The following is a 12,199-nucleotide window of genomic DNA, read 5'->3' as shown; positions in this document are numbered from 1 at the left end:
GGTGAAAGTATCCTTCAGGCATAAAGAAGAAATAAAGACTTTCTGCAACAAAGGGGAACTAAAGGAATGTGTGGCTACTGGACCACCCTTAAAGATGGGTTGAAGGAAATTCTTCATGTAGAAATAATTAAAAAAAACACCACGGATTATCAGGAAGGAAGAGGAAACAATGGAAAAAGTAGAAATACAAGTACATGCAGTGGATTAGTCTTTTCCTCAGGAGTTTTGCAAATTATGTAGTGAAGAGTATGTAGTACTCTTTTAGTACTAGTTTAGTATATAGTTTTGCAAAATATGTAGTACAATATGTACTTTACCTAACGTCTGGCCTTTGTACTTAGCTCCTCGGGGTACTCTCTAAGCCTTTGGAATGTTCTAACTAACAAGAGTGTTTTTGTTTACCTGAGACCTTGGGTCACATCAAACAACCTATGCTAACAGTGATTTATGGCAGGGAACTTGGGACTTCTGCAGGGGGGTGGAGACTAAGGTCAGCCATCCAGCTTACATAACCAAGTCCCAGTAAAATCTCTGGACAGTAAGACTCAGCTGAGCCTTCCTGATTGTCAATTTTCTGTGAATATTGACACAGATCATTGCTAGGAGAAGTTAGAGTTCTCCATGACTTCACTGGGAGATGCAACTGGACTCCATACATGGAACTCTCCTGTACTCCACACCACGTACCTCTTTTTTTTTCTTTTTCTTTTAAGATTTTATTTATTTATTTGACAGAGAGAGAATGAGAGAGCACAAGCAGGGGGAGCAGCAGAGAGAGAGGGAGAAGCAGACTCTCCACTGAACAGGGAGCCTGATGCAGAGCTCCATCCTAGGACGCTGGGATCATGACCTAAGCCAAAGGCAGATGCTTAACCGAAAGAGTCACCCAGGTGGCCCCATGTTCCTCTTTTCTTGGTTGATTTTAATTTGTATCCTTTTGCTTCAATAAACACTAATTATGAGCATAACAGTCTTCAGTATGTTCTGTGAGTCTTTCTAGCAAATTATCAGGTCTCCTACAGACTTGGAGATGTTTAAACTAGCAGTTAGTGTAATAAGGAAGTGTGGTCTCAGGAACCCCCAAAACTGTAGTCAATGTTAGAAGTTGGGCACTCATGACTCTACACAAATCATAATAGAGGGTTGAAACAAAAATTATAACACCGTCTTATACTCAAGATAATAATATTTAAAAAGGAGGAAGGCAGAGAGGCATAAATAGTGGTGAAGTTTCTACATTTCACTCAAAGTGTTTATATTAATAGCAGTAGACTATTATAAGCCAGATATGTATGACACTCAGAGCAAACACTATGAAAACAACATAAAGAGACACACTCAAAGACACCAGAAATAAAGATGGAACCCTAAAAACTGTCCACATAGCCCATAGAAAGACAAAAAAAAAAAAAAGAAAAAGGAAAGAAACAAGAATGAGAAACAAAGAAAACAAACAAATAAATAATTAAATGGCAAACTTAAACGGTAACATATAAATATTTACTTTAAGTGTAAAAGGTCTAAATACATCAGTCAAAAGACAGAGGTTGGCAGAGTTGATAAAGGGAAAAAAATAACGGCCAATCTATATGTTGTTTCCGAGAAACTCACTTCAAATTCAGTGACATAAGTTGAAAGTAAAAGGTTAGGAAAAAGATAAATCATTAAAACACTGATATAGAAATCAGGAGTGGCTACATTACTGTTTGATAAAGTAGACTTCAGAGCAAAAAAAATTACTAGAGAAAAAGACATTACATAATGATAAAATAATCAATCTACCAGGAAGACATAATGATCCTAAATATGTGTGCACCAAAACAAAACCTCAAAATATATGCATCAAAACTGATAAAGCCGAAAAGAGACATAGAAAATCCACAGTTATAGTTGGAGACCCCAACATCACCTTCTTAGCAACTGGCAGAACGAGTAGAACATCAATAGGAATGTAGAACGTCTGAACCACAGTATTTGATCAACAGAATCTAGTTGCTATATATAGAACATTCCACCCAACAACTACACATTTTTTTAAACTCCCATAGAATATTCACCAAGATACATCATATCCTGGGCCATAAAACAAAACTAAGAAAATTTAAAAGAAATTATAGAGTTCTCTGACTATGGACTAAAACTAGAAATCAATATGGGAATGACAACAGGAAAATCCCTAAATTGGAAAATGGAAATTAAACACAATACTTTTAAATAATACATTGTTCAAAGAGTATGTCTCAAAGGAAAATTTTAGAACCACAGAACTGAATGGAAATGAAAATACAAGAAACCAAAAAAAAAAAAAAAAAAGTGAGATGCAGCTAAAGCAATGCTGTGAGGGAAATTATAGCACTAAATGTTTACATTAGAAATAAGGAGAGGTCTCAAAACAATAATCTACATTCTTACTGTAAGAAACTGAGGAAGAATAACAAGATAAACCCAAAGTAAACATATTGAAGGAAATAATAAAGAACAGAAATCAATGAAATGAAAAATAAGAAAATAATAGAGAAAATCTATGAAATAAAAAACTAGTTATTTGAAAAAAATCAATAAAATTTTAAAAACCTCCAGCAAGATTGGCAAAAATAAAGAGTGAGGATATTAATTACCAACATTGGGAATGAAATGGGCGATATCACTGCAAATCCTGCAGCTATTGAAAAGATAACAAGGGAATGCTATGAACATATTATGCCTATAAATTGAAATGCTGGCATAAATGGATGCTTTCATTGAAAATAGACTACCAAAATTCAACCAAGGTAAAATAGCAAATTTGAATATACCTAGAACTATTAAAGAAATTGAATTTGCTATTAAACGCATCCTGAAAAAGAAATCCTTAAGCCAAGGTGGTTTCACAGCATGTATTTAGGGTCCTCAGGACTATCCCCAGGATCTCTAGCAGGACTCAGGGAACCCCAGATATTTTTTTACTCATGGTTAAGATTTATTGCAGCAAAAGGATACAGAGTGAAATCAGCACAGGAACAGGCACATGGGGCAAAGTTCTAAGGAAACCAAGTACAAGTTTCCAAGAGTCACATCCCAGTGGAGTGAAACAGTTTTTAATTCCTCCAGCAAAATGTAATGTATGGTGATTAACATAACATAATAAAAAAAAATAAAGTGTTTGCTGAAAGCCTTAAAAAAAAAAAAAAGAGTTTATGACAACAAATGTGAAGTTCACCTGAGCCTAGGAGTCCAGGGTTTTCACTGGAGTTGCTCATCCAGGTACATAGGGCCTGTGTGACTGAGCACAGTCACTGAAATTCCAGATGTCCAGAAGAAAAGTAGTGGTTTAACACAAACCACAGCACACTAACAGTTTAGGTAGCATTCTTAGCAGTTAGGGGTATATCACTTTAGGGAACTATTTACCACCCAAGTTTCTAGACACCAGCCAAGGGTCAACCTTGCAAGCAGGTCTTTATAAGGACCACAATCTCAGGTCTGCAATGTTAACTCTTTTCTGTACAACTCTTTTGTGTGCATACTTTTCTGCACACAAAACCACTAAACAAGAATTAAAGCCAATTTTTACACAATCTCTTCCAGAAAATATAGGAAAAGGGAACACTTCCTGGTTCATTTTTTTGAGGCTGTTATTATCCTGATACCAAAGCCAGGAAGTACAAAAGAGAGAAAACTATAGACCAATGTCTCTCATGAACTTAGATGCAAAATTCTCAACAAAACAGGAGCAAACTGAATCCAATAATGTATAAAAAGAATTATGTACCCTGACCAAGTAGGATTTATTACGGCTATGCAAGGCTGGTTCAACATTTGAAAATTAATCAAGTCATCTATCACACCATAATAAAAATCATATGATCATATCAATTGATGTTGAAAAAAATAACCCCTTTTTATGATAAAACCTCTTAGCAAGGTAAGAATGGAGGTGATTTATTACAACTTGATAAAGAGCATCTACAAAAAAATCTGTCTCACATCAAACTTAATGGTAAACACTGGATGTTTTCCCTCCAAGAATCAGAAATAAGGCAAGGATGTCTGCTTTTACTATGCTTATTCAACATAGTACTGGGAGTTCTAGCCACTGGAATTAGGCAAGAAAAAGAAGGGAAAGAAATAAAGATTGAAAAAAAGAAACTATTTGCAGATGACATAATTATCTCTGTAGAAAATCCCAGAGAACTTATGAAAAACAAACTCCTAGGACAAATAAGTGAATTTAACGAGATCACCAGATATGAGATCAACACACAAAAATCAATCACATTTCTACATACTAGCAATGAACATGTGTAAACTGAACTTAAAAACACAGTATCACTTACAATCATTTGGAAGAAAATGAAATGCTTAGTGATAAGTGTAAAAATATGTATAGAATCTGTAGGCTGGCAATTTTAAAAATGCTGAAGAAAGAAAGTAAAGAAGTTCATGAATTGGAAGACTCAACATAGCAAGGATGTTAATTTTACCTAAACTGACCTTATAGTTTTAAGCAAATACTATCAAAGTCAGCAAGGTAACTTTTTATAGAGACAAAGAGGCTTATTCTAAAATTTATATAGAAAGGCACAACAGACCTTAGAAAACTAGATAAAATAATCTTGACAAAGAAGAATAAAGGGGGGGGGATCAATTTTTCTGGTAGCCTTACTATCTAGCTACAGTAATCAAGACCGTGCAGAATGGGTGGGTACTTAAACATATAGATCAATGGAACAGAGTACAGAACCTGGAAATAGATCCACACAGATATGCCCAAGTGGTCTTGGGAAAGGTACAATAGCAATTCAATGGAGGAAGGATAGCTTTTCAACAAGTGTGCATGCACACACACACACACACACACACACACACAAGACTGACCTAAATCTGATATCATAAAACTAATCAAAATGGATCATGGGCTTAAAGGTTTAAGTATAAAACAATAAAACCTTTAGAAAAAATGGGACAAAATTTTCAGGATCTAGGGCTAGGCAATGAATTTTTAGTCTTGAGATTAAAAGCATAAATCATGAAAGGAAATATTGATAAACTGGGCCTCATTAAACTTAAAAACCTTTTGTTATAGGAAAGTCTGTGTAAAGAGGATGAAAAGACAAATTACAGATGGGGAGAAAATACTTGCAAATGACGTATCTGACAAATGATTAGTATCCAGAATATACAAAGAAGTCTCAAAACCTGACAGTCGAAAAATGAATAATCCACTTAGAAAACAGTCCTAAGACATGAAGAGATATTTCACTGAAGAGGGTATGCAGTTAAATAGTAAGCACGTGAAAATGTTCAACACCATTAGCTAGCATGCTCTGCTAAAAACACGAATGTTCATTGCAGTTTTATAATAGCCAAATCTTGAATCAGCCCAGATGTACTTCAACAAATGAATGGTTAAGCTTACTGGAATGTATACAAACTCTGGCTTGGATGAATCTCCAGGGAATTATGCCGGGTGAAAACAAAAACAAACAAACAAACAAAAAACAAAAACCCAATCCTAAAGACTTACAAACTGTATTATTCCATTCATATACTATTTTTGAAATGGAAATTTTTAGAAATGGAGGCAGATTAGTGGTTGTCATGGGCTTGCGAGAGGTGGGTGTGGTTATAAGAGGACAACATAAGGGAACCTTGTGGTGGCGGAAATGTTCAGTGTCTTGAACTAGGGTGGTACATCCATGGACCTACAGGTGATAAATTGCATAGAACTAAACACCTCCCCCCACTGGTACACACATTCACACACACTCACAGGAGTACAAGTAAAATTGGGGAAATCTAAATAAGATCGTTGTGTCAATGCCGGTATACTGGTTGTTGTCTTATACAATAGTTTTGAAAAATGTTGCCATTGAGGGAAACTGAGTACAGCACACATGAAGTTTCTTTTAGCATGATTTCTCACAACTGCATGTGCATCTATGATTATCTCAATAAAAACTTGAATAAAAAAAAGAATACGTAGACTTCCCTACTAAAATCGTGTTTTGGGATAGCTCTAACAAGATTCCTGCTTCTTCAAAGACAGAGAAGTCCCTGTGCCCTACACTTCTCGAAACAGAGGGCCATTCTGGTGGCTTTCTTGCTATCATCACCTCCACCCTGTTCCGTACTGTGGGCCAAAGTTAAATTCAGTTTTTTTCCAAAAACAATTAAAGTTCCTCCCCACTTGGCATCTGCACATTCTTATTGCTTTCTAAATCTTAATGGAAGGAGAGAATAACAGTTTGATATTTTGATAAATCATGCCTAATATACCAGAAAACTCTAGGGACCCAGGCCTCTGGCTCTGGCAGATCCCAGTGGAGAACCCTGCAGTGGCTATCTGGCTGGTCTGCAGCTTCTCACAAGTCTCCTGCAATTTCAGCAACGCAAATATCTGGAGGACCACATAATGAATAATTTAGAGACCTTTTTAATGTAGGCCCTACTTGAGTCCAAATTTAATGTAGTAGGGTGGGCCCCCAGGGTGAACCAAGGACAGGCTTGGCTGGCTTTGTTAGCCGATGTCATGAGGTGGGAGCCTGCTCCGTTCTGCATCTGGGTCCATGGGAGCTGCTGCAGCACCTGTCAGGGCTGGCACTTACAGACCCTGGGGCCCCAGTATAATTTTCTTCAGTTGGGCAACAGGTGTGTTGCTGACTAGAGAGTGGAAGTATCTAATACCTTCACCAGGTTGCACCATGGCGATCCATTCAAACTTGGAGAAGAAAATCTGAAGAGACAGATTGAAGTTCTTGACCAATACGTTTGGTGGACATTGCACAGACTTTACTGTTATTGGGAAATCATGCAGTGGAAGAGGACCTGGCAGGGGCAGTAGGAAAACTTTTGGACACTCTAAAACAAAAGATTCTGTTCCAGGAAATCGCCCGAGTGGCTCCGAAGAGCCTTTGCCATTCTGTCTATCCACTTTGGTGCGTTCTAGGACAGTCATCCCAGGATGCTATTTTGGCCGTAGGAAGCCAGATGGACCTGGCACAGGATGGAGAGGTGGAGGTGTTGGAAAGGAGCGGATGAGTCACTCAACACTTCCTCAGGAATAGTTAGGAGTGCTCAAATAAAGGAAGCCCTCCCCCCCCGCCCAGAGATGGTGTTTTGAGCAGCTTTAGTAGTAGTTGGCTCTGTCTAGTGCTGTGTGTGTGGGCCAGAGTCTGGCATTATTATGCTGAATGAATCATAATTAGTGTACTATAAATTTGAAGTTGAGACCGAAGAGCCCATGAACTAACTTTGATGCAAAGTCGTCTGGAATTACATTTTTTAAAAGATTTTAAACAAGCTTCCCACTCCTGCCCTCACCCTCCACACTGTTTAAACAAGGATAAAAATCGCCTTTCTAACCAGAATCTCATAAGGGAAGCACTTGGACCAACTTCTACTAAGTGTAAAGTTAAAAAAGTTTTAAAAATCCAAAAAGCAGAAGTTCAAAAAAAAATCCAAAAAGGAACAACAATGGGTGTGACATAATCTCTGCCATCAGAATGTAGTTGGGAAGATGCATCACCTACAAAAGAAAAGTTAATAGAAATACAGGGAAGGGGAAATGGGCCACAACCAGCAAAGAGGTGCAGAGGAAGATGGGAAGGATCATTCCTCTATAGAAGGCCAGGGAAGGAGGTAGGCTTGCAGGGGGATATCAAGGACTCATCAGTTGAGAAGAGGAAATAGAGCAGTACAGGTGGAGTAAACTGTCTTAGCAAAGAGGCAAAGGCAGTGATCATTTAGGGACAGTGTTGGCCATGTGTGACAGAAACCCAGCAGGTGGCTTAATCTGATTGGAGTATTATTTTACTCTCATAACCTGGCGTCTTGAGATGGGCAACTCATGGTCGATATAGTGGCTCTATGATGCCCTTGGGGCCCTATTCTCCTTCTATCTTCCGATTCAGCCCTCCTGGGCACAAAGCTTTAGTCTTCATGGATTTTAGCCTTGCATTCACAAGATCATTCCAGCTGAGCTTGGGGGACTTACATTCAGGGCAAGAAGGGGTAGGACAAAGGGCAAAGGCACATACCAGTGGAGTCTGTCCTCTTTATGAAGCTGCGAAGGAAGCATCACCCAGAGACTTCTGCATCCTCCCAGAAATGTGTAAGGTAGCCTTTCCCACCCACACAAGCTGAAAGTGCTAGCTGTGCCCACTACAACCCAGAACAAAACAGAGGCTCTATCCGTAAAGAAGAGGCTGAGACTGGATGGTGGGACAGGCACGGGTAGGAAAGTGCAAGGCATGTTGGGAGGCTAAAATTGGAGTGGAGCATAAGTCTGTACAATCGTTTCTGTGTGGTGCAGTTCATTGTTTTCCAATTCCACGCACATCCCCTTTTATTATGATAAGAGATTGGCATATAACATATGCGGTACATTTTATCAATCTGAAGCTTTGGAGGGCTACTGATGCATCCCTTCTCCTTCCCCAGGTCAGAAGGGGCCCCTCTTGGCTGGGATGTACCTTCAAGTGTTTGTAATGTACACCAGCTTTGGTGCTGCCCTTCACAGTCCTCATCAACTTTGGCCAAAGACTCTGATTATGTCCTGACTTTGTCCGAAGTGACCTCAGTTTACTGATGCTTGGACCTCAACTCCTTGCAATATCTCCCACGTCTTCAAGTACTTCTGGGAGAATTTTCAAATGAATTTATGAATCTTCCCATGGTCTCCATGTTGCCAGGACAAGGCTGTAGGTCCATGTTGCTCTCCCAAGTGGTCAGTATGTTATCACTCATCCTTGCTCTTCTCCTGCTTCCATAGTCCGGCTAAGCCAGGACTCGAGCCATTGAAGTTACATGGGTATCACAGTACTTATGCTCCATGGGGAGGCAGCACTTTCAGCCTAAATACATCTGGTGATGGATTTATGATGGTGGGTTAGTAAATGATTTCTATACACAGCACATATTAAAATTATATATATATAATAAATTATATAGTAAGTAAAACAATGTAAGAGAACACTATGTCAGGATAGGTTGGGTTGTGTTTCAGTAACACATATGCCAAAATCTCAGGGGTTTGAAACAAAAAGAGTTTATTTCTCAACCACTCAAGGTTCAGGATTCAGAGCTGTGTGCAGCTAATTGTACAGAAACAATTTAACCATCTTCCCTGAATCATAACTTCCCTTTGAAGACTCGGGTGTTAATATGAGCTCAATCTTGTTAAACCTGGCTTCTTTCCCAGTGAGAATTAGTTTCTCATAAGAAATAGAGACGTCAGCCTGCAGTGTGTAGTGGAAGGTTAGAGATCACGCCTACATGTTTGGTATACTGGAAAGCTAAATCATTTTAAACCGATCTATTCTTTCACTCAATAACTAGTTGTTAGTTGGTCCCAGGTACCGGCCCTTGTAATAGATACACGAAGAGGATGCTAAGATAAGTAAACGTGATCACCGATCTCAAAAAGCTAACAGATTAGGGTCCATTTCCTACCCACCTGCTCTTCTTTATCTATCCCTTGGGTCTAATTTGTTCTAACCCTGGGAATTATAGGAAAATACTAGTGTTGAATTTGGAGGCTCCTTATTTACGCCAAAGCAGACACCCCTCCATTTTTCCCAAACTTGGAAATTTGGGGTTAGTCATATCACCTCTCTTTCATTAACCCTTCTGTCTAATCCATCTTCAAATCCTTCTGAGTTTTTCTTTTGAATTTTCCCCTTCCCTACCAAACCCCAAACCATCAATTCATAATTTCACATTGCATTCAATCTATGCAATCTATATAAATCTCCTCAATCTATAATATCTCTTGTTTCCAGATCATTTAATATAAGACACTCAAACAATTCTTTTTAATGGTTTGTATCACTGAGCTTCCAAGTCCCTCACTAATTTCTCTTTGCCCCTATATCATTTTCTTATTCCGCTGTGGGAACTCTCCCTCTGTCCACACTGATCTTCTTGTCTTCTGCACGTTTCCTGCTCTTCCCTGCACTGCCTCATATGCCAATATTTTCATCTGGTGTATATCTTTTTCACTTTTCTACTAATTCTTTGCCTCCTACAAAGCCCAGCTGGAAACACCATCCTCCATTGATTGACTTCTACCATCTCCTTTATCCCTTGATCCCAGCACAAACATGCAATTTGAATTATATTATTGGGTATTTGTTGAGATGCCATTTCATATAAATGTTTAACATTGCTTTCCCATGGTGTTTCTTCTTTCTTCTATCAGGGAAATAAATGTATCTCCCATTCATTTTCAGTCTCATGTTGTACTTGGCTCAACACACTTAACTCAGCAGGCTCTGCATTAATGCATTGACTGACTAAAGCATTTGACTCAGTCTCCAGTCTAATCCTTTCATTCTCTTTTCTTAGCAAGTTGTCAGTTAGCTAGAACATGATTGCCATTAATTTCTGGGTTCGGTTCCCTCAAAGGTGAGTTAACTTCACACAGAGAAAAGGTCTGTTATGTGACCACCTGCTGCATTTCTTGCGATCACTGTAAAGAAAGTCATCTTAGGAGCCTGGTGAAAGGGAGTGTGTGGGACTGAGCATAAGCTCCTTGCTCCTATTAGAAGTATGGCTTAAATACATCTGGTGTTGGATTTATGGTGGTGGATTAGTAAGTGATGTCTACAAATAACACATTTTAAAATTATAAAGGAAGTGAAACAATACAAGAGAAGATTATGTCAGGATAAGTTGGGCTATGTTTCATTAACACATATGCCAAAAACCTCAGGTGTTTAAAACAATAAGGGCTTATTTTTCAACCACACAAGGTCCATGGAATGATGGGTGATCCTTAGGGCAACCATCCTTCATGTGGTGACTCAGCAACTCAAGATACTGCCACCATCTTGTAATAGTCTCCTCAACAATCACCAAAGCTAGGAAGGAGAGGGCTGCAACTCTAAGCACTGGCTCCTAAGTGCTTTGACCCAGAAGGGATACAAATCAATTCCATTCATAGTCTATTGGCTAAAATGTCACATGACCCTATCTAAGGACAAGAACGTGGATAATATGGTGAGCAGTAAATGTCTCTCTCCAGACACAATTTTGTTTCAAAGAATTGACATAGATTTCGAAGTTACCTAACAATCTTGGCTTTGTTGAAGACTAAAACAATATGCTCTATATATCTTTCTAAGACAGTACAGTTGACTTTGAACAATGTGGGGGTTAGGGGTGCTGACCCCCTGCACAGTTGAAAATCTGTGTGTAACTTTTGGCTCTCCCCAGATTTACCTACTAATATCTTATTGTTGACCAGAAGCCTTACCATTATTATAAACAGTCAACTAACATATATTTTGTATGTTATATGTATTATTACATACTGTATTCTTTCAATAAAGTGAGCTAGAGAAAAGAAAATGTTATTAAGGAAGAGAAAAAAATCTGCATGTAAGTGGATCCACACAATTCAAACCCATGTTGTTCAAGGGGTAACTGTATGTATAACCACGATTGCTCATCTAAAGAATAATTAAACTTATATGGATTTATGGTACAGAATACTGGCTAAAGATAATAATTAGTTCTTGCTTCGTCAACTTTTCTGTCCATAAATAAATCATGCCACTCAGAGCTGTCAAGCATTGCCTTACTCTGATGGTGATAGCATTTTCTTTTCATCATTACCATACATTTGAGTATACAATGAATGCTCTATGAGAAGTGGGGAGTTTTTAGGGTGCAGAGGGTTTGAAATTATGAAATTAAAAACTTCCTATTGAATTGTATCTCTTTCAAAGGAATATATGTACATCATTAAAGCAAATTATATAAATCTGTAGGGCTTATCACCCCAAACTGCTGTGCCTTTACCCACTCCCCATTTCAGACTCCTACTCCCTGTTTTAACTATTTGGTTGTTGTTGTTTGTTTGTTTGTTTGTTTATTTGTTTTGTTTTGTTTTTTTGAGGATGTACTTTCAAACATATAAATAGCCAACTTATACTTCTATTTCTTGATTTCTTCCCCAGGTGTGAATGTATGTATTCAATTACTATCATGGAGGTGAAGATTTAGAACTCAAATTCACCTACTTTTTTCACATGCACTCTCTTGCTTGCCCCAACACCCCAATAAAATCACACATAATATTTGCTAAATTAATATTCAGAATCTGTATTATTATGGCCACAGCAACACTGTTTTTTTTTTTTTTTATAAAAAATGAACCAAGTAGTGCACTATAATTTTATTTCTTTTAATGTACAACTTCTTTTTTTTTCCTGGA

This window comes from Halichoerus grypus, chromosome 9, assembly GCF_964656455.1.
Source record: "Halichoerus grypus chromosome 9, mHalGry1.hap1.1, whole genome shotgun sequence".
NCBI classification, from domain to species: Eukaryota; Metazoa; Chordata; class Mammalia; order Carnivora; family Phocidae; genus Halichoerus; species Halichoerus grypus.
The sequence above is the reverse complement of the archived record's forward strand: the minus strand, read 5'-3'. Positions refer to the sequence as shown.